Consider the following 21463-nt stretch of genomic DNA (forward strand, 5'->3'; position numbering starts at 1 on the left):
TCTGCAAAGCGAAAATACACTCCCCATTGGGCGGCGACAATGCATTTGCATGGCTGCTAAAAACTGCTAGCGAGCGATCAACTCGGAATGACCCCCTATGTCCCTCCTGTGTCTTCATGGGATTTGTCTGTTGTCTTAAATGCCCTACAGGAGTCTCCATTTGAACCTCTTGAGTCTGTGGATCTTAAATGTCTTACATTTAAGGTCGTGTTTTTACTGGATATTGCCTCTGCTAGGAGGTTGCGGACTTAGGCGCTTTGTCCTGATATCCACCCTTTCTGATTTTTCACCGTGACCGTGCAGTTCTTCGAACGCGCCCTGGATATCTACCTAAGGTGGTATCATCTTTTCATCTTAACCAAGAGATTGTGGTTCCGACCTTTATCTCTTCTCTGTGGAATCCCAGTGTACTACGCTGCAGAAAAGGAGATTTATGGTAGACTTACCATGGTTAAATCTCTTTCTGCGAGAAACACTAGTTTCCACAGGGCGCCCACCCTGACGCATTTAGCTTCTTTGGGTTTGTATGGCATTAGCCGCTATTCCCTTCTCCTGTTGTGAGAATGTGGTTCTTTGTGACTAAAATCTACCGTCTCTTTTACCTGCTGCTGCATTGGACTGGTTAACGAAACTGACAGAGTCGGCCTTAGGCATAGGCAAACTAGGCAAATGCCTAGGGCATTTGATATGCCTAGGGGCACAAGCAGCTTCTGCTGATTAAAATGATATGCGGCATGCCTATATTCTGTGTGTGACTGCGGCTGTATCTGCATACGAAATGCTACGTTGCATGTATTCCTGGAAATCACTGTAATGTAGCATTTTGTATGCAGATACAGCCACAGTCACACACAGAATATAGGCATGCTGCATATCACTTTAATCAGGAGAAGCTGCTTGTGCATTATAGTGACATAGCAATGGAAATAATAAGAATTTACTTACCGGTAATTCTATTTCTCGTAGTCCGTAGTGGATGCTGGGTACTCCGTAAGGACCATGGGGAATAGACGGGCTCCACAGGAGACTGGGCACTCTTTAAAGAAAGATTAGGTACTACATCTGGTGTGCACTGGCTCCTCCCTCTATGCCCCTCCTCCAGACCTCAGTTAGGGAAACTGTGCCCGGAAGAGCTGACATTACTAGGAAAGGATTTGGAATCCAGGGTAAGACTCATACCAGCCACACCAATCACACCGTACAACTTGTGATAACTATACCCAGTTAACAGTATGAACAACAGCTGAGCCTCATTAAACAGATGGCTCAGAACAATAACCCTATAGTTAAGCAATAACTATATACAAGTATTGCAGAAGTCCGCACTTGGGACGGGCTCCCAGCATCCACTACGGACTACGAGAAATAGAATTACCGGTGAGTAAATTCTTATTTTCTCTGACGTCCTAGTGGATGCTGGGTACTCCGTAAGGACCATGGGGATTATACCAAAGCTCCCAAACGGGCGGGAGAGTGCGGATGACTCTGCAGCACCGAATGAGCAAACTCAAGGTTCTCCTCAGCCAGGGTATCAAACTTGTAGAATTTTGCAAACGTGTTTGATCCCGACCAGGTAGCAGCTCGGCAAAGTTGTAAAGCCGAGACCCCTCGGGCAGCCGCCCAAGAAGAGCCCACCTTCCTCGTGGAATGGGCTTTTACTGATTTAGGATGCGGCAGTCCAGCCGCAGAATGTGCAAGTTGAATCGTGCTACAGATCCAGCGAGCAATAGTCTGCTTAGAAGCAGGAGCACCCAGCTTGTTGGGTGCATGCAGGATAAACAGCGAGTCAGTTTTTCTGACTCTAGCCGTCATGGAAACATAGATTTTCAGGGCCCGGACTACGTCCAGCAACTTGGAAGCCTCCAAGTCCCGAGTAGCCGCAGGCACCACAATAGGTTGGTTCAAATGAAACGCTGATACCACCTTAGGGAGAAATTGGGGACGAGTCCTCAATTCTGCCCTGTCCATATGGAAGATCAGATAGGGGCTTTTACATGACAAAGCCGCCAATTCTGACATGCCTAGCCGAAGCCAAGGCCAAAAGCATGACCACTTTCCACGTGAGATATTTCAACTCCACGGTCTGAAGTGGCTCAAACCAATGTGATTTTATGAAATCCAACACAACGTTGAGATCCCAAGGTGCCACTGGAGGCACAAAAGGGGGCTGAATATGCAGCACTCCCTTAACAAACGTCTGAACTTCAGGCAGTGAAGCCAGTTCTTTTTGAAAGAAAATAGACAGGCCCGAAATCTGGACTTTTATGGATCCCAATTTTAGGCCCATAGTCACTCCTGACTGTAGGAAGTGCAGAAATCGACCCAGCTGAAATTCCTCTGTTGGGGCCTTCATAGCCTCACACCAAGCAACATATTTTTCGCCATATGCGGTGATAATGTTTTGCTGTCACATCCTTCCTAGCTTTTATCAGCGTAGGAATGACTTCAACCGGAATGCCCTTTTCCATCAGGATCCGGCGTTCAACCGCCATGCCGTCAAACCCAGTCGCGGTAAGTCTTGGAACAGACAGGGCCCCTGCTGTAGCAGGTCCTGTCGGAGCGGCAGAGGCCAAGGGTCCTCTGAGATCATTTCTTGTAGTTCCGGGTACCAAGTTCTTCTTGGCCAATCCGGAACGATGAGTATAGTTCTTACTCCTCTCTTTCTTATTATCCTCAGTACCTTTGGTATGAGAGGAAGAGGAGGGAACACATAAACCGACTGGTACACCCACGGTGTCACTAGAGCATCCACAGCTATCGCCTGAGGGTCCCTTGACCTGGCGCAATATCTTTTTAGCTTCTTGTTGAGGCGGGACGCCATCATGTCCACCTGTGGCCTTTCCCAACCATTTACAATCAGCTGGAAGACTTCTGGATGAAGTCCCCACTCTCCCGGGTGGAGGTCGTGCCTGCTGAGGAAGTCTGCTTCCCAGTTGTCCACTCCCGGAATGAACACTGCTGACAGTGCTATCACGTGATTCTCCGCCCATCGGAGAATCCTTGTGGCTTCTGCCATTGCCATCCTGCTGCTTGTGCCGCCCTGTCGGTTTACATGGGCGACCGCCGTGATGTTGTCTGACTGAATCAGCACCGGCTGGTTTTGAAGCAGGGGTTCTGCTTGACTCAGGGCATTGTAAATGGCCCTTAGTTCCAGAATATTTATGTGTAGGGAAGTCTCCTGACTCGACCATTGTCCTTGGAAGTTTCTTCCCTGAGTGACTGCCCCCCAACCTCGGAGGCTTGCATCCGTGGTCACCAGGACCCAGTCCTGTATGCCGAATCTGCGGCCCTAGAGAAGATGAGCACTCTGCAGCCATCACAGCAGAGACACCCTGGCCCTCGGGGACAGGGTGATCAGCCGATGCATCTGAAGATGCGATCCGGACCACTTGTCTAACAGATCCCACTGAAAGAACCTTGCATGGAACCTGCCGAAGGGAATTGCTTTGTAAGAATCTACCATCTTTCCCAGGACTCGCGTGCAGTGATGCACCGACACCTGTTTTGGTTTCAGGAGGTCTCTGACCAGAGATTACAACTCCTTGGCCTTCTCCTCCGGGAGAAACACCTTCTTCTGTTCTGTGTCCAGAATCATACCCAAGAACAGCAGACGCATTGTAGGAACCAGCTGCGACTTTGGGATATTCAGAATCCAGCCGTGCTGTTGCAGCACTTCCTGAGATAGTGCTACTCCGACCAACAACTGCTCCATGGACCTCGCCTTTAGAAGGAGATCGTCCAAGTACGGGATAATTATAACTCCCTTCTTTCGAAGGAGTATCATCATTTCGGCCATTACCTTGGTAAATACCCTCGGTGCCGTGGACAGACCAAACGGCAATGTCTGGAATTGGTAATGGCAGTCCTGTACCACAAATCGGAGGTACTCCTGGTGAGGTGGGTAAATGGGGACATGTAGGTAAGCATCCTTGATGTCCAGTGATACCATATAATCCCCCTCTTCCAGGCTTGCAATAACCGTCCTGAGCGATTTCATTTTGAACTTGAACCTTCCTTATATAAGTGTTCAAGGATTTCAAATTTAGAATGGGTCTCACCGAACCGTCTGGTTTCGGTACCACAAACATTGTGGAATAGTAACCCCGTCCCTGTTGAAGGAGGGGAACTTTGATTATCACCTGCTGGAGGTACAGCTTGTGAATTGCCGCCAGTACTACCTCCCTGTCTTTGGGAGTAGCTGGCAAGGCTGATTTGAGGTAACGGCGAGGGGGAGACGTCTCGAACTCCAGCTTGTATCCCTGAGATACCACTTGTAGAACCCAGAGATCCACCTGTGAGCGAACCCACTGGTCGCTGAAGTTCCGGAGACGGGCCCCCACCGCACCTGGCTCCACCTGGGGAGCCCCAGCGTCATGCGGTGGACTTAGTGGAAGCAGGGGAGGATTTTTGCTCCTGGGAACTGGCTGTCTGGTGCAGCTTTTTCCCTCTACCCCTGCCTCTGGGCAGAAAGGACGCGCCTCTAACCCGCTTGCCTTTCTGAGGCCGAAAGGACTGTACTTGATAATACGGTGCTTTCTTAGGCTGTGAGGGAACCTGAGGTAAAAAAGTCGACTTCCCAGCTGTTGCTGTGGATACGAGGTCCGAGAGACCGTCCCCAAACAATTCCTCACCCTTATAAGGCAAAACCTCCATGTGCCTTTTAGAATCAGCATCACCTGTCCACTGCCGAGTCCATAATACTCTCCTGGCAGAAATGGACATTGCATTAATTCTAGATGCCAGCCGGCAAATGTCCCTCTGTGCATCCCTCATATATAAGACTACGTCTTTAATATGCTCTATGGTTAGCAAAATAGTGTCCCTGTCAAGGGAATCAATGTTATCAGACAGGGAATCAGACCATGCTGCTGCAGCACTACACATCCATGCTGAAGCAATAGCAGGTCTCAGTATAGTACCTGAGTATGTATACACAGACTTCAGGATAGCCTCCTGCTTTCTATCTGCAGGCTCCTTTAAGGCGGCCGTATCCTGAGACGGCAGTGCCACCTTTTTTGATAAGCGTGTGAGCGCCTTGTCCACCCTAGGGGATGTCTCCCAGCGTAACCTATCCGTTGGCGGGAAAGGGTACGCCATTAGTAACCGCTTAGAAATCACTAGTTTCTTATCTGGGGAACCCCACGCTTCTTCACACAATTCATTTAACTCATCAGATGGGGGAAAAGTCACTGGCTGCTTTTTCTCCCCAAACATAATACCCTTTTTTATGGTAACCGGGTTAATGTCAGAAATGTGCAACACATTTTTCATTGCCGTAATCATGCATCGGATGGCCCTTGTGGATTGTACATTTGTCTCATCCTCGTCGACACTGGAGTCAGACTCCGTGTCGACATCTGTGTCTGCCATCTGAGGTAGCGGGCGTTTTTGAGCCCCTGATGGCCTCTGAGATGCCTGGGCAGGCGCGGGCTGAGATGCCGGCTGCCCTAAAGCTGCGTCATCGAACCTTTTATGCAAGGAGTTGACACTGTCGGTTAATACCTTCCACATATCCATCCACTCTGGTGTCGGCCCCGCAGGGGGCGACATCACACTTATCGGCACCTGCTCCGCCTCCACGTAAGCGTCCTCATCAAACATGTCAACACAGCCGTACCGACACACCGCACACACACACACAGGGAATGCTCTGACTGAGGACAGGACCCCACAAAGTCCTTTGGGGAGACAGAGAGAGAGTATGCCAGCACACACCAGAGCGCTATATAACAGAGGGATTTACACTATACACAAAGTGAATTTTCCCCCAATAGCTGCTTATATCACAATTTTCGCCTAAATTTATGTGCCCCCCCTCTCTTTTTTACCCTTTCTGTAGTGTATACTGCAGGGGAGAGCCTGGGGAGCGTCCTTCCAGCGGAGCTCTGAAGAGAAAATGGAGCTGGCTGTGCTGAGGAAGATAGCCCCGCCCCTTCAGCGGCGGGCTTCTCCCGCTTTTTTAATAATAATTATGGCGGGGGATTAGGCACATATACAGTTTAGAACTGTATTATGTGCATTTTGCCATTTAAGGTATACTAATTGCAGCCCAGGGCGCCCCCCCCAGCGCCCTGCACCCACCAGTTTCCGGAGCGTGTGGTGTGCTGTGGGAGCAATGGCGCACAGCTGCAGTGCTGTGCGCTACCTTATTGAAGACCGGAGTCTTCAGCCGCCGATTTTCTCCGGAATCTTCCGTCTTCTGGCTCTGCAAGGGGGACGGCGGCGCGGCTCCGGGAACGGACGATCGAGGTCGGGCCCTGTGTTCGATCCCTCTGGAGCTAATGGTGTCCAGTAGCCTTAGAAGCACAAGCTAGCTGCAAGCAGGTAGGTTTGCTTCTCTCCCCTAAGTCCCACGTAGCAGTGAGTCTGTTGCAGGCAGATCTCACTGAAAATAAAAAACCTAACAAATACTTTCTTTTAGTGAACTCAGGAGAGCCCACTAAGTGCATCCAGCTCTGGCCGGGCACAGATTCTAACTGAGGTCTGGAGGAGGGGCATAGAGGGAGGAGCCAGTGCATACCAGATGTAGTACCTAATCTTTCTTTAAAGAGTGCCCAGTCTCCTGCGGAGCCCGTCTATTCCCCATGGTCCTTACGGAGTACCCAGCATCCACTAGGACGTCAGAGAAAAGATGATTTTTCATAAACAAAAGGCACCCGACGTTAGCAGAGCTGCCAGCTGACTCATGCCAGGCATTTCCTGCAGAACTAGCGGTGGTGCTAGGGAGCACCAGCCAAAATCTTGCCTAGGGCATCATATTGGTTAGGGCCGGCTCTGGAAACTGAGCTCCATGGCCTGGAGGCGGGGTTATAGAGGTGGCGGAGCAATGCATCCTGGGAACAGTCAAAGCTTTAGCCTGTTCGTGCCTCGGATCAAGATCCAACTCTACACCCCCTGATGTATTCCCTGTGGAATTCAGTGTACATCGCAGAAAGAGATTTAACCATGGTAAGTCTACCATAAATCTCCTTATTTGTCATATATAATAATTATACAGATGTAGTTATGCTCATTTTACCATGATGCCGTATGTTGCGTCACAGCATGCTGCATGGCGTCCTAGGCTGTAACTATTCGCAGCCAGAGAGCGATTGCCTGCTGCATATAGTTGCAGCCTGGCACGCCATGAAGCAAGTTATCTTGCAGCATGCTGCATCGCAGCAAAGATGAGCATGGCTAACCTATTCATGAATATGTTGAACCTATGTCATTTTGTTTTTAGATATTTGCAAATCCAGTCTTAATTTCTTTCATTTTTTCCCCCTACCAGGGCCGGATTAAGACTATGGGGGGCCCAGGGCGCACTTCAGTCAGGGGGGCCCCTAATAAAGAGGCAGGCAGAAGAAGACACACACACACACACACACACACACACACATATCCCCACACGGTGCAGCACTCTAGGCAGCTGAAATAAATACTATATCAGCAGCATATATTTGGTAACGTTTCAGTGCCGTTTATAGGTGACACTTTCTATGTGCTGCTGTTATAGTGTTTATTTCAGCCGCCTGGAGTGCTGCACTATGTGGGGATGTGTGTGATTCAGAGTGTGCGGGCACCCCACGCTGATGGCTTTATTCTACAGAGAGAGCCAGACACCTTGCTGTGATATATGTGTGTGTGTGTGTGTGTGTGTGTGTGTGTGTGTGTGTGTGTGTGTGTGTGTGTGTGTGTGTGTGTGTGTGTGTGTGTGTCAGAGCTACTTACTGAGGGCATCTGCTCCAATCCACTGGATCCTCTTCTAGATACTTGGTTTTCGATGTCCGAGCCTTCAAATCTGTAGACATGTAAAAGTACAGAATCCTATGAATGTATGAACCCTAGCACTACAGTATGTCAAGTCGGGCCAATATAATATGTCCCAGTCGTTACCACCAGGAGACACATATCTGCATTGCATGGATAGCCATGCAATTTCGTTAGGTGTTCCTGGGAGGTGATTGGATAGTGGTTAATGGCGGTAGACGTGTCAATGTCAGGGACTGCGTCATAAGACGCAGTTCCATTGGCACTGGCAGCCATGATCCAATGGACATTCTGAGCACCAAAGGGATTCTATAATGTCTGATGGTGCAACCGATGTTTGATCGATGGCCTGTCTTCATGCACACATTGACAGATTTGCATTACAGCTGGTGGACAACACATAAGGGCGCCCACCGACTGCGGCATTAGCATAAAGACGTAGTAGCAGCTTCTGCAGCTACTGCAAATCCACCCACCTCCAAATCAGGCTCAAAGGGATATTCAATTACCCCCCCGAAGAGACATCGGGAGTAAAAACCCACGATGTTTCTTCGGGTGCTGCGGTTGGGCTATTTGATTTAGTCGGCTGGTAAAAAGTGCATTTTCACCCGAAAACACACAGGTTCAGTGAAACCTGTGTGTTTACGGGTTTACGGCAATGCAGTGTTTACGGCAATACAGTACATCCGACAGCAAGTCAGGGTAATTGAATATCCCTTTCAGTATTATATAACCCCACCCCACCACCCAGATAACAGTAATATACCCCCATAATATTAATACACCCCCACCCCAACCCACCACCCAGATAACAGTAATATACACCCATAATATTAATACACCCCCACCCCAATAACAGTAATACTGTATAGTCCCCATAATGTTAATACACCCCCATTCTCTTAACATAACCCCCACATATAACATTAATACAACCCCAGACTGTATTAATATACCCCCCTACACTTCCCCATATACTTACCTCAGTAGGAAGTAGGCTGCCTGTTCTCAGCAGACTGCGGAGCTGGAGCTCATTGGGAGAAGGAGAGACAGTCACAGATAGGGTAGAAAAGAGGAGGAGAGGGAAGGGGTGGAGACTAGAGCAGGATAAGCAAAGACATAGGGATAGAGGAGAGAAGGGGGCGAGGCTTCACGGAGCATAGGGGGCGGAGTCTCAGCGGGGGGGGGGAGTGAGCAGAGGCATCCTCACCGCAGCCCATTGGTGGCAGTGGGAGATGATGACCAGTTCAGCAGCTGTGACTGGCTGCTGCACTCAGTGCTGGCCCCGATGACAGCAGCAATGCAGCAGCAGAAGCTGCATGATCTTGGAGCCTAAGTGAATGATTCCTACGGATCCTCCAGGGGGCCCCTGAGATTTGGGGGGCCCAGGGTAACGTACCCCCTGGGCTCCCCCCTTAATCCGGCTCTGGGCCCCCTACCCTCATATCCTCTCATTTCTAACACCTCCTTCTACTTAATTTCTGCAATTACATAAACTTTCTGTTTGAAACCAAATTACTGCCGTTAAACACTTCCAATTCTGTCCTTCCACCTGCATTTCTGAAATCCCACTACTCTATCAAACATCCACCACTCCTATTTCCATATTATACTGCTATTTACATCATCCATACTACATTATGTCCAGCCTGTCGCTAATATCCGCCAAAACACCTTGGGGGTTATTCCGACCCGATCGCAAGCTGCAGTTGTTCGCAGCACAGCGATTGGGTCGAAACTGCACAGGCGCATGCCAGATGGCCGAAGGCCGTCGTTACCTAGTGATCGCCTCTGCCTGATTGACAGACAGAGGCGGTCGCTGGGAGGGAGGAGGCAGCACGGCGGCGTTTGGCCGCAGTTTTTTGTGGGTGCAGTCCAGCCAATGCAGGCGTGGCCGGACCGTGCGGGGGGCAGGCCGCAGCGGCTGCGTGACGTCACATGCAGCCTCTGCGACCCGGGGCAGCGACGAGTAACTCCCGGCCAGCCGCAGGAGCTGCACTGGCCGGGAGTTACTTTTCAAGTACAAAAGCATTGCTGCTGTGCGATGCTTTTGTACTTGTGCAGGGGGGGAAGCCGGACTGACATGCGGGGCGGACAGCTACGATCAACTCAGAATGACCCCCCTTGTCTGCTCCATCCTGTATTGTGTCCCCTGCTCCCACCTCTATCCTTTTCTTAAGGGCCTATTTATCACCATCCGCATGACAGGTGATAAAATCGCCCAAACTCGCACTGTGATAATTGACTGCATCGCAGCGATGTATCAATTATCGTATGCAGGAACAGAGCTTGCGGTCTAGCTCTGTCCCTGCGATGCCTCTTCGCAGCATCATCGGGGTATTTTTCGTAAAGAATACCCCGATGTCCTGCTGCGCCTGCGCCGCCCCCGCCGACATCGCCGCTGCCGCCCGGTCGACCCCTCACACACACCACGGACCCTCCCAGCAGGATAATATGCTCACCTGTCCAGGGAGCCGGTTTGCGCTGCTTAAGGATGCTGCCGGGCACCGGGTCCTTCTCCTGCGCTGTGACTCCCGGTGCTGTAAAGTGCACTGCCATTTTGCAGCGTCACTTTACTGCACCGTGGTCACATTGCAGCATATGGGGGACCCGGCGCCCGGCAGCGCTCACCGGAGCAGCGGACACCGGCTCCCTGGACAAGTGAGTATGGTTTTTATTTTTTTATACACTGTGATCAGCTTGTGTGTCCATCGGACACACAGAGCTGATCACTGTAGCCGGGTCCCGCTCAGCTCTCTCTTCCAGGGGCAGAGAAAGCTGGACAAATGCCTCCCTATCACAGTGCTGCCCTGTGAACTCACCAGCCTGAGCTGGCAAGATTATCACAGGGCACACTGCGGTATTTTTTCACATTTTTTTTTTTTAGTAAATCTGGTCAGATCACCTTTCCCATAAGTATGGGGAATGTGATGCGGTTTACAAAAAAAAAAGTGAATCAAAGGGTTTGGAGCAGTTTTTCATGAAAACTGCTTCAAATGCCCTTTAATACATTCAGGTGATACTAGAATAATGTGAAAAAGGTGTGAAAACACCCTTTTTTACAATATTTTAGTAAAAATAATGTTAATAAATAGGCCCCCAATTCTCCTACATCTCCTCCTCTCTCCTCTCCTCTGTCTCCTTCCACTCCTCCGCTGTCACTTCACTGTCATTCACCTTTGCCCTGCCTTGGGCCTACTCCTCCACCACTCAGCCCAGCTCCCTACCACCTCTTCCTGCCACCTCACCTCCCTCAGTACCACACTTTACTCTGTCCGTACTCAACTCTGGCTGCTTCCCTTCCTAGCTTAGGAGCCAGCACCATCACTACACCCTTTGTATTCCTGACTTCTAGCTTCATCTCACCTCATCACTACAACAACCATGATAATCTCATTCACATAACCCCATCAGACACTCTCCATCTCTCCTGTTCCATCTGGAATGCCAGATCTGTCTGTAACAAACTGGTCCACACCCGTGACCTTTTCATCTCCAATTCCCTGTATCTCCTAGCCATCACTGAAACCTGGATTACCCCGTCTGACACAGTTTCTCTGGATGCACTCTCTGCTGGAGGACTCACATTCTCACATACCCCCCAACCTAGGGGTCAACATGTTGGTGGTGTTGGGGTCCTAATACACTCTAGAAACTCATACCCCCAGAATCCTCATTTACGTTCTCTACATTTGAGGTCCATGCTATCCCGTTTAAAGACAGAGGTGTACAGTATTGAAAAACAATGTATAATTGTATTCTATTTTCAATATTATATTATGCTGGATTTTTTATTACCTCTGCAAGTGGAATATTGACAATCAAGACACTTTCTGTACATTTTTATGTGTACATGTAAATCTCTTACTGTAGGGGTGCCAAATTCTGCTATTACTGCCCCAGGCTTAGCCATATATCAAGACTTTTCTCTAAGGGGCTAGTGGCAACTTCTGCAGTGTTAACGTCCGTAGAAATGAATGATGGAGTTGTTGGTGGAGGACAGGCTAGGAAAGGTTGGTGTTGGAGGAATGGTTAGGAAATCACTTAAGCAGCAGTCCACTTAGTGCCACTAATAGTTGAATAATTGAATAGTGCCACTTTTCACGGCAGACTGTTTCCTTGCGGCAGGAGAACCTGAACCACGGGGGAGAAAATACACCCGCACCTCCATTCACCACCAATGCTGTAAAACACTGGCAGAGCCAGCAGAGTGGACGAGGAGGCTAAATATGTGGAGATACAGGTACACTGTGTATGAGATTCAGACTACACAGTTGTTTAAATAAAGAATTGGCCAAAGGAAACAGTTCCTTATACTGTATGATATAAAGGATCTAAAAGTGGAAATCCCCAAGGTGTATATTGCTACTTACCGGCTATAAATTCCCAAATCCGGGACATCTAATCAATAATTGGGAAATCATAAAGGGTGCCGGCACCTCATTTAGAGACTATTGTGATTTTTTATCATTTATTTGTTGAGAGGAATATTCCTTTTATAATACTATCCAAGTTTATTTCGGATGGCCTATTAAGATTATGGGATCAGTTATAAGTATGATTTAGGTATATATGGTGTACATCATGTTTTTTTATATTTTATATTTGATTTTATCAGTGGAATAAAATTTTTTTTTTATGAATTTACAACTTATGCTGCTTATTGTAAGTATTAATATCTAATCCACAGTTCTAAAAATCCCAGCCGCGCCACCATTTGTTCTATCAGTAGTATAAAGCACTATTCTTTGAGTACAGTATCCGAGGCTGTAATATTGTAAGAAATTATTTTATATACAGGGTGTTCCATAATGATGGGACACATTTTAAATGCAAGTATCTAGGAATGGAAGTATTTAATGTTAATACCTCGCAATTCTTTATCTTTTGTTCAGGATCGGCAAATCTAAAGTCAACATTCTGAGAGGGTTGACATTTCACATGTCGAAATGCTGAAAATGTAGACATGTTACCTGTTGACATTTTAACAATGTCAACATTCCTGTTGACATTGTGGTGTCAACAATATGACTGTCATTGTAAATGTTGACCTAATGACTACATCGCCTTTGATGATTGACTGTACATCACCCGTCTATACTGTTGCAGAGTTAATGTACTATATGGAATTGTAACCCTGGTCACTAATTGTACAGTATAATCCTTAATAACCAACAACTTACATACAGCATACTTTTGCTCTTTTGACTTTGTGAAAAACACTGACCACTATATTTGCACTTTATTATTTTGGATTTCTGTATGCCTAATTATACACATTGGAGGTAGATGAAACACTGGGGATCTGCGAGCCCGCAACAGCCTTGTCCTATTGGAGTGATGAAGAGGTGACGGAGTTGCTCAGCATCAGTTGAGGGGAAGAAATCTTCAGACAAATGACAGGCTGTTGTCTGCTCTCACTGGCTAAATCAAACAGCAGTAAAGCACAAACTCTCATGAACTCAGGGCTACACCAGTGGCATCATAAGGGGATGCAGGGGATGAGGTCCACACCCAGGTGTCACTCACTGCGGGGTGACACCAAAATGCCGGCTTCTGCTCAGAGACAGGAGCTGGGTGCTGCACTATTGGCGTAACTAGAATTTTTTCTCCCCCAAGCCAAAAAAATTCTTCTGCGCCCCCCTCCCCCTCATGCTCCATAATTGGGAGCAAGAAAGGGATCGAAGGCGCGCGCGGCAAAAAAGGGGTGTGGTTTCGTTGGAATGGGCGTGGTTTCGCATAAAGGGGCGTGGCATTGCAGGAAAAGACTACCTTATACCCCAGTTTTGCAACCTGCACGCCCATACGTTAGCCACCACAGGAAAGAAAAATAATCCTGATTCATGCCCCTTACATTATTTGTCATTTTTCCTCCTTATAGTAATGCCCAGTATACATTATGCCACATACTGCAATGGCCCTTAGACATTATGCCACACACAATAATGCACATGACACAATATGCACACACTGTAATGCCCCCGACACATTATGCCACACACCGTAATGCCTGTGACACATTATGCCACACACCGTAATGCCTGTGACACATTATGACAGGAATCGCAATGCCCGTTATACATTATGCTACACACTGCAATGCCCCTGATACATTATAGCACATACAATGTCTGTGACACATTATGACACACACCGCAATGTCTGTGATACATTATGCCACACACTGCAATGCCCGATACATTATAGCACATACAATGCCTGTGACACATTATGCCACACACTGCAATGACCTTGAGACATTATACCACAATGCCCGTGATATAGTATACCATACACCGTAATGCCTGTGACACATACCGCAATGCCCTGCCCGTTATACCCTATGCCACACACCGCAATGCCAGTTATGTATTATGCCACACTGCAATGACCCTGAGACATTATACCACATGCCACAATGCCCGTGATATAGTATACCACACACCGTAATGCCTGACACATTATGACACACACCGCAATGTCCGTGATACATTATGCCACACACTGCAATGACCCTGAGACATTATACCACATATCACAATGCCCGCGATATAGTATACCATACACCGTAATGCCTGTGACACATTATGACACACACCGCAATGTCCGTGATACATTATGCCACACACCGTAATGCCCATTACACATTAAGTCCTACAGTAAGGCATCTAATTAATTTTCGATTACCTGCTCGTTGTCAGGGGTTTCATGCACTGGGTGTCATGCTCGTTGCCAGGGGTTTCATGCTCTTGGTTCCATGCACGGTGCCAGGGGTTTTCATGCTCAGGGTGTCATGCTCGTTGCCAGGGGTTTCATGCACTGGGTGTCATGCTCGTTGCCAGGTGTTTCATGCACTGGGTGTCATGCTCGTTGCCAGGTGTTTCATGCACTGGGTGTCATGCTCGTTGCTAGGAGGTAGTCCTTGTTGCTAGGGCTGTGCTCCCAGTGCCACATATGTCCCCAGTGCCAGATATTTCCCCACGGTGCCAGGTACTCACATGCCCCAGTGCCAAATATAGCCCCCCCCCCAGTGCCACATATGCCCCCAGTGCCATATATTCCCCCCCCAGTGCCAGATATTCCCCCAGTGCCAGATATTCCCCCCCAGTGCCATATATGCCCCCAGTGCCAGATATTCCCCCCCAGTGCCATATATGCCCCCAGTGCCAGATATTCCCCCCCCAGTGCCATATATGCCCCAGTGCCAGATATTGCCCCCCAGTGCCATATATGCCCCCAGTGCCAGATATTCCCCCCCAGTGCCATATATGCCCCAGTGCCAGATATTCCCCCCCCAGTGCCATATATGCCCCAGTGCCAGATATTCCCCCCAGTGCCATATATGCCCCCAGTGCCAGATATTCCCCCCCCAGTGCCATATATGCCCCAGTGCCAGATATTCCCCCCAGTGCCATATATGCCCCCAGTCAGTGCCAGATATTCCCCCCCCAGTGCCAGATATTCCCCCAGTGCCAGATATTCCCCCCCAGTGCCAGATATTCCCCCCCCAGTGCCATATATGCCCCAGTGCCAGATATCCCCCCCCCCACGCGCCGCTGCTGCTGCTGCTTTTTGGAGGGACACGGAGGGCACAGTTCGCCTCTCCTGTGTCCCTCCTGCTGCATCATCTCCGGCGGCCGCGGGTCTATTAGGGGGAAGTGCCGGTTCGTGAGCCAATTAGAGCTCACGGACGGCACTTCCCCCTATTAGACCCGCGGCCGCCGGAGATGATGCAGGAGGGACACAGGAGAGGCGAGCTGTGCCCTCCGTGTCCCTCCAACAAGCGGCGGAGGGAAGGAGACCGCAGACTGACATGCGGACGCTCGTCCGCATGTCAGTCTGCTGTAAATCAGTGGCGCCCCCAAGCCCCTCGCCCCCAAGCCACCGCGAGGGCTGCGGGGGCAGTAGTTACGCCACTGCACTGTAACATTTCGTACAGCTTTCAGCTCCTGTCACCTTGTAGGAGTCGGCACTGCAGCTGCAGCAGCCCCGGGGGGGCAGCCGCATACCCCGAACCCCTGGAATACTGAAAACTGAGTTTGGCTTGTGAGGCCATGCCCCACTAAGCCACACCCCCTCCTGTGAGAAATGCCCCCAGTTTTGATGCTGCCCACACTGGGTGTAATCAGGGTCAGTGACACCCCTGGGCTACACACTGGTAATCCATCGCCCATGATTGCTGCATTGCTGTGAGTAATCCTCACCTCTCTCTTTTGTTCCCATTTGTGACCTCATCTTTGTGAGCTTGAAAAAAAGTAAATTTTTACTGACATCCATAGGGATTTACAGGGCTGACCTGGGTTCAGTGTGCACAGGGCCAACCCGGCAATAACCCAGGTTGAAGTGTAGTGTGAAAGGGGTCGGACCTGGGTCACTGCTGGGTTGGACCTGTGTTCAAAATCCCAGGTTGGACCCGGGTTTGCAGTCTGACAGTACTATAAGATACAAGGATTTCACTGAAAGTATCAAGATACAGTATGAGGAAGATGAAGATGATCACTTTCAGGATGAACAGATAACAATGGGCCTCACGGATATCACTGACAGAATGTACAGATGCACATGTGGAGTAAAGCTGGGAACAGATATCGGGGGTCATTACGAGTTGATCGCACGCTGCTGATTTCCGCAGTGCAGCGATCAGGTTACTACTGCGCATGCATATGCACCACAATGAGCACGTGCGTCGTACGGGTACAAACAGCATTGTTGCTGTGCAATTCTTCTAGCGACAATTCCATTTGCAACGCCGTTCGCAAGGAGATTGACAGAAAGAGGGCGTTTATGGGTGTCAACTGACTGTTTTCTGGGAGTGGTAGGGAAAAAGCAGGCGTGTCCAGGCATTTGCAGGGCGGGTGTAAGTTCAGACCTACTCTGAAACTGCAAAAAACTTTTTCGGCCCGCTCGGCTGCACATGCGATCGCAAACTTGCAAAGTGAAAATACACTCCCCCGTGGGCAGCAACTATGCGTTTGCACGGCTGCAAAAAGTAGCTAACGAGCGATCAACTCAGAATGAGGGCCATTGTGTGATATTGAAAGAATGGGCCGACTATTGTATAGGTGTGTACCCAGTTTAAGACATGAGGATAGCACTAAAATATTTGGAATAATCTAGGAGCTGAATCAATCAAAAGTCAGTGATAAAAATCATTCTAAGCAAGCAGCTGTCTCATGGGATGTTTCTATCCCTAGGAAAGGATATGAACAAAAATATGAAGTGCTTTTAGGAAGAGAGCAATAATATAACATTCCTAAGCAGGTTGTACTTCAGAAGAAATCAGCATACTGTAAATTCCATCAAAAAATATTACTATCACAATATGATGGTAGATTAATATTGTAACCTGGTGCACTGTCATTACTGTTATGTAAGCACCTGCTGTTTATTCAACCTATATGGACTGTTTCTAATACTATACTGGTTTTATCAGTGCCTCCACCCAACCTTTGATGCTCTATTAACCTTTGAAGTGGACCTGGGAACGGCTCCAAGGTGAGTGATTTATAAACTTGATATTTATTAGCTATTACCTCCTGTAACCTTTACCTTACAGCTTCTGTCTTCTAACAATACTCTCATACAAGAGCATAGTACACAGTAACTACACACTTTTCAAATCACTGTACTGTATGCTTTATTTGACTCTAATGGGGGGTACACACGGGGAGATTTCTCCCAGAGATGTGTGCTGAGTGATCTAGCACAGAACACTCAGCACACATCTCAGGACGCTCTTAAAGGGGGTACTGATGGGGGAGATGGGTGCTGAGCGATCTTACCACTTACCGCTCAGCACACATCTCTCCCCCGCTCAGCACAGCGCGATGTGCTGAGCGAGGAGTGGGGACAGACGGGGGGCCGCTCACTTCACACAGCGGTGAAGTGAGCGACCCGCTAGATTGAGCCTGCATGCAGGCTCAATCTAGCACCGGCGATAGCGATATGCGGGCCCGCGCATCGCTATCACTGGGGGGCATACACACGGCAGATCTGTGCTTAAAATCTAAGCAATCTAGTCAGATTGCTTAGATTTTAAACACGGATCTCTCCGTGTGTACCCCCCTTTATACACAGCATGATGTGTGCTCGGTAAGGGGAGGGGGGGAACGCTAACTTTACTCAGCGGTGAACTGAGTGATCTAACTAGGTTTGGCATGCATGCCAAATCTAGAGCTGGCGATAGCGACGCGTGGGACCGCACAGAGCAATCTGTGCTTAATTTCTAAGCAGCCAAGGGCCTAATTCAGATCTGATCGCAGCAGCAAAACCATGTGCAGTGCAGGGGGGACAGATATAACATGTGCAGAGAGAGTTATGGGCACTACACACTGGGCGATATTACTGAAAGATATAAACAATCTCGATCATTAATGAACGAGATACCGTTCATATCTTTCAGTGTGCAGGCAGCAACTATGAACGATGCGCAGCCCCGCGCTCATTCATCGTTGGTGCCCCGTCGCTTGTGCATGCAGGCCAATATGGATGATCTCGTCCATATTTGCATGCACTGCCATGGAGCCGGGTGACGGGGGGAGTGAAGAAACTTCACTACCCCCGTCCTCCCCCCGCCACCTCGTCGCCCGTCTGCCGTATCGGCAGTAGGGCAGCTCGGCGGTGGGTCACGCAGTGTGTAGGGCCCATTAGATTTGGGTGGGGTGTGTTCAAACTGAAATCTAAATTACGGTGTAAAAATAAAGCAGCCAGTATTTACCCTGCACAGAAACAAAATAACGCACCCAAATCTAACTCTCTCTGCACATGTCATATCTGCCCCACCTGCAGTGCACATGGGCCCTCATTCCGAGTTGTTCGCTCGCTAGCTGCTTTTAGCAGCATTGCACACGCTAGGCCGCCGCCCTCTGGGAGTGTATCTTAGCATAGCAGAATAGCGAAGGAAAGATTAGCAGAATTGCTACTAAATAATTATTTGCTGTTTCTGAGTAGCTCCAGACCTACTCCTAGACTGCGATCAGCTCAGTCCGTTTAGTTCCTGGTTTGACGTCACAAACACGCCCTGTGTTCGGCCAGCCACTCCCCCGTTTCTCCAGACACTCCCGCGTTTTTCCCTGACACGCCTGCGTTTTTTAGCACACTCCCGGAAAACGCTCAGTTACCACCCAGAAACGCCCCTTTCCTGTCAATCATTCACCGATCAGCAGTGCGACTGAAAAGCGTCGCTCGAACACCAGCAAATCTACTAAGTTTTGTGTTAAATAACTTAGCGCATGTGCTCTGCGTACCATGCGCAGTTAGCAACAAATCACAGCATAGCGAAAATCGGCAACGAGCGAACAACTCGGAATGACCCCCATTAGACGATGTGCAGCAATGCAATGTTGTCAATGATTTCCCTTGAACACCCAGACAAACAAAATAGTCTGTACACACTGTGCAATCAAACAAACAATTAGCGATATATATGCGTTGTTGGTTCATTAACGATACAGTATATCAGGTATATTTATGTAGGTTGTGCCATACACACTGCATGATTTGCAGAAAATCATTGGCGATGTCATCAGATTTAACTGCATGCATGACCAACCTGAAGACATGATGAACGACTCATGGGAGTGCATGATAGTGCATACACACTGTACGATGTGAGTGATTTTATAGTCCCGATCTGTCAGAATTTGCAACATTGTTTAAAAAATCGTCTAATGTGTACCCAGCTTTAGTTTAACTTATACTGTGACTCTCCAATTTGAGGCACAATAAATATCTATACACAGTTTCACATAGTGGAATACCACTAGCTTAACCTGAAAATGAGATTTGATATATATTCTTGCATGTTACCAAATGACTCATATACAATCCCAGAACTTTAGTTGCACCTTCACGACAATCTAAATTTGCAACCCAGTAGTGCACTGAGGGGGGATTTTCTGATAAACATAATGTAATAAAAAAAATTGGGGGACAGGGGGACGGGGTGGGGGGACAGGAGACAGAGGAGTTGTTACTGCATCTCAGGACAGTCCACACCCATGATAGGAGTTTCCACTACAGTGAGTTCTGATTGGTAGAGATCTGTGCAAAGAATGTCTGGGGGGAGCTGATGCACACGTTCAGCAACAGCAGATCCCTCTCCATCATCCAATGTCATGGCCACCAGTCTCTTCTGGGTGTGTGTGTGTGTGTGTGTGTGTGTGTGTGTGTGTGTGTGTGTGTTTGTGTGTGTGTGTGTGTGTGTGTCTGATTGGTGTGATCTTTTGTTATGTTGGGAAGAATGTGCTTGTTGTTTGTTTAGTGGATTTAGACCTCATGGGACCCTAAGTAAGATATCGGTTTGCACTCTCCCCCCCCCCCCCCCCCCCCCCGCCCCTCCTTTTTTTTAAAGTACACTAAAGGATTTAGTTTATGTAGTAGCTGCACTGGAAGTGGCTGGGACTGGGCAGCATGACCTCTTATGCTCTGCAGACAGTGGGACTCTGTGCGGAAAGGGGCCATAATGACATCACACGGTGGTCACGCAATGCTCCTTTGGGAGGCACAGTAACAGTATTAAGCTACATTTAATTATATTAAGTACATTTTAACTCGATTGCCTTTATGTGTACTCCCCTTCAGCATCTACACACCGCTTCATTCTTATTTTCCAGTGGTCAAAGCCGTGCTGTAGCTCATTACTGTCTACTATTTCAACAACTACATTGTTTTCTTCTCTACCTCAGTAACTGATGCAAAACAGTTTTCCTGAGTACAGATTTGACTTTAGGGAAAAGAAAGAAGTCCACTGTGATAGGTCACAGAGACGACAGCTGTGTGGGCTGGTGCATTGTCCTGATATAGGATGAAATAATTTTTACACATCTCTGGCCTCTTTCTTCTGGTTCTTTCTCAAAAAGTTGATAGAACATTTTTATAGAAATGTTGATTCACTGTTGTGCCTTCTGGTACCCAGTCTGCCAAAATAACACCCATGATATCAAAGAAAACAATTAACATGGCTTTGAATTTGGATTTGATTTGACATGCTTTTTTCATTCTTGGGGATGATGGTGTTTTCCTGTGCATTGACATTCATTTTATCTTAGGATCGTACTGGAAGATCCCTGTTTCATCACAGGTAATTATTTAAAAAATGTGAATCCACTTGAATTTGTTCCAAAATATTTTTACAAATTTGCTTTCGATTTTATTTCTGCTCGGCAGTGAGAGGCATTGGAACCATCGTAGCACAAACTTTCGTCATGTGAAGATCTTGATGCAAAACTTGCCTAACAATTTCTTTGATTTTTATTTCTGCATTTCTATTATTCGGATGCTGAGTCGAAGGTCAATTCAAACACTTTTCTCAATTTTTTCCACATTTTCATTTGTTTTTGATGTGCAAGGCCTTCCGTGACATTCATCATCTTTGGCATCCTCACTACTGTCACTAAATTTTTTGTGCCACTCAAACACACATACACATGACATATAGTACAATCTGCCCCATGAGCCTCGGTTAGTGTACAGAAAGATTCGGTGGACATTTTGCTCAATTTAACTAAAACTTTAAGTTAACATGTTGCTTTACTGTTGAACTAAGCATTTTTATGATGCATGGTTCAACAACAATATCTTCGGACGCTGTGTGACAGCAAACTATCTGTGCGAGATGGGATGAAACTTGCAAAACCATTTTGGGATAGTCCAAGGTCCATGTTCCCCCACTCCCCTTAAACTCACGCAGTATGGTTTATTTTTTACAAGTATA

The 21463-nt window shown here is 48.0% G+C and overlaps 1 long non-coding RNA gene across 2 annotated transcripts in view; it reads right to left on the reverse strand.

The window, feature by feature from the left end:
• Positions 1 to 21463, reverse strand: part of LOC135011603 (uncharacterized) — a 307553-nt gene that overhangs the window by 111015 nt on the left and 175075 nt on the right. The window contains exon 3 of one of the 2 annotated variants that reach the window (XR_010210681.1): positions 7711 to 7780. The exons of the other annotated variant lie outside the window; for it this stretch is intronic. This is a non-coding gene — a long non-coding RNA (uncharacterized LOC135011603). The remainder of the gene's footprint in view (positions 1 to 7710; positions 7781 to 21463) is intronic. 2 annotated transcript variants of the gene reach the window in all.

The sequence above is a fragment of the Pseudophryne corroboree genome, chromosome 2, assembly GCF_028390025.1.
Source record: "Pseudophryne corroboree isolate aPseCor3 chromosome 2, aPseCor3.hap2, whole genome shotgun sequence".
Classification (NCBI taxonomy): Eukaryota; Metazoa; Chordata; class Amphibia; order Anura; family Myobatrachidae; genus Pseudophryne; species Pseudophryne corroboree.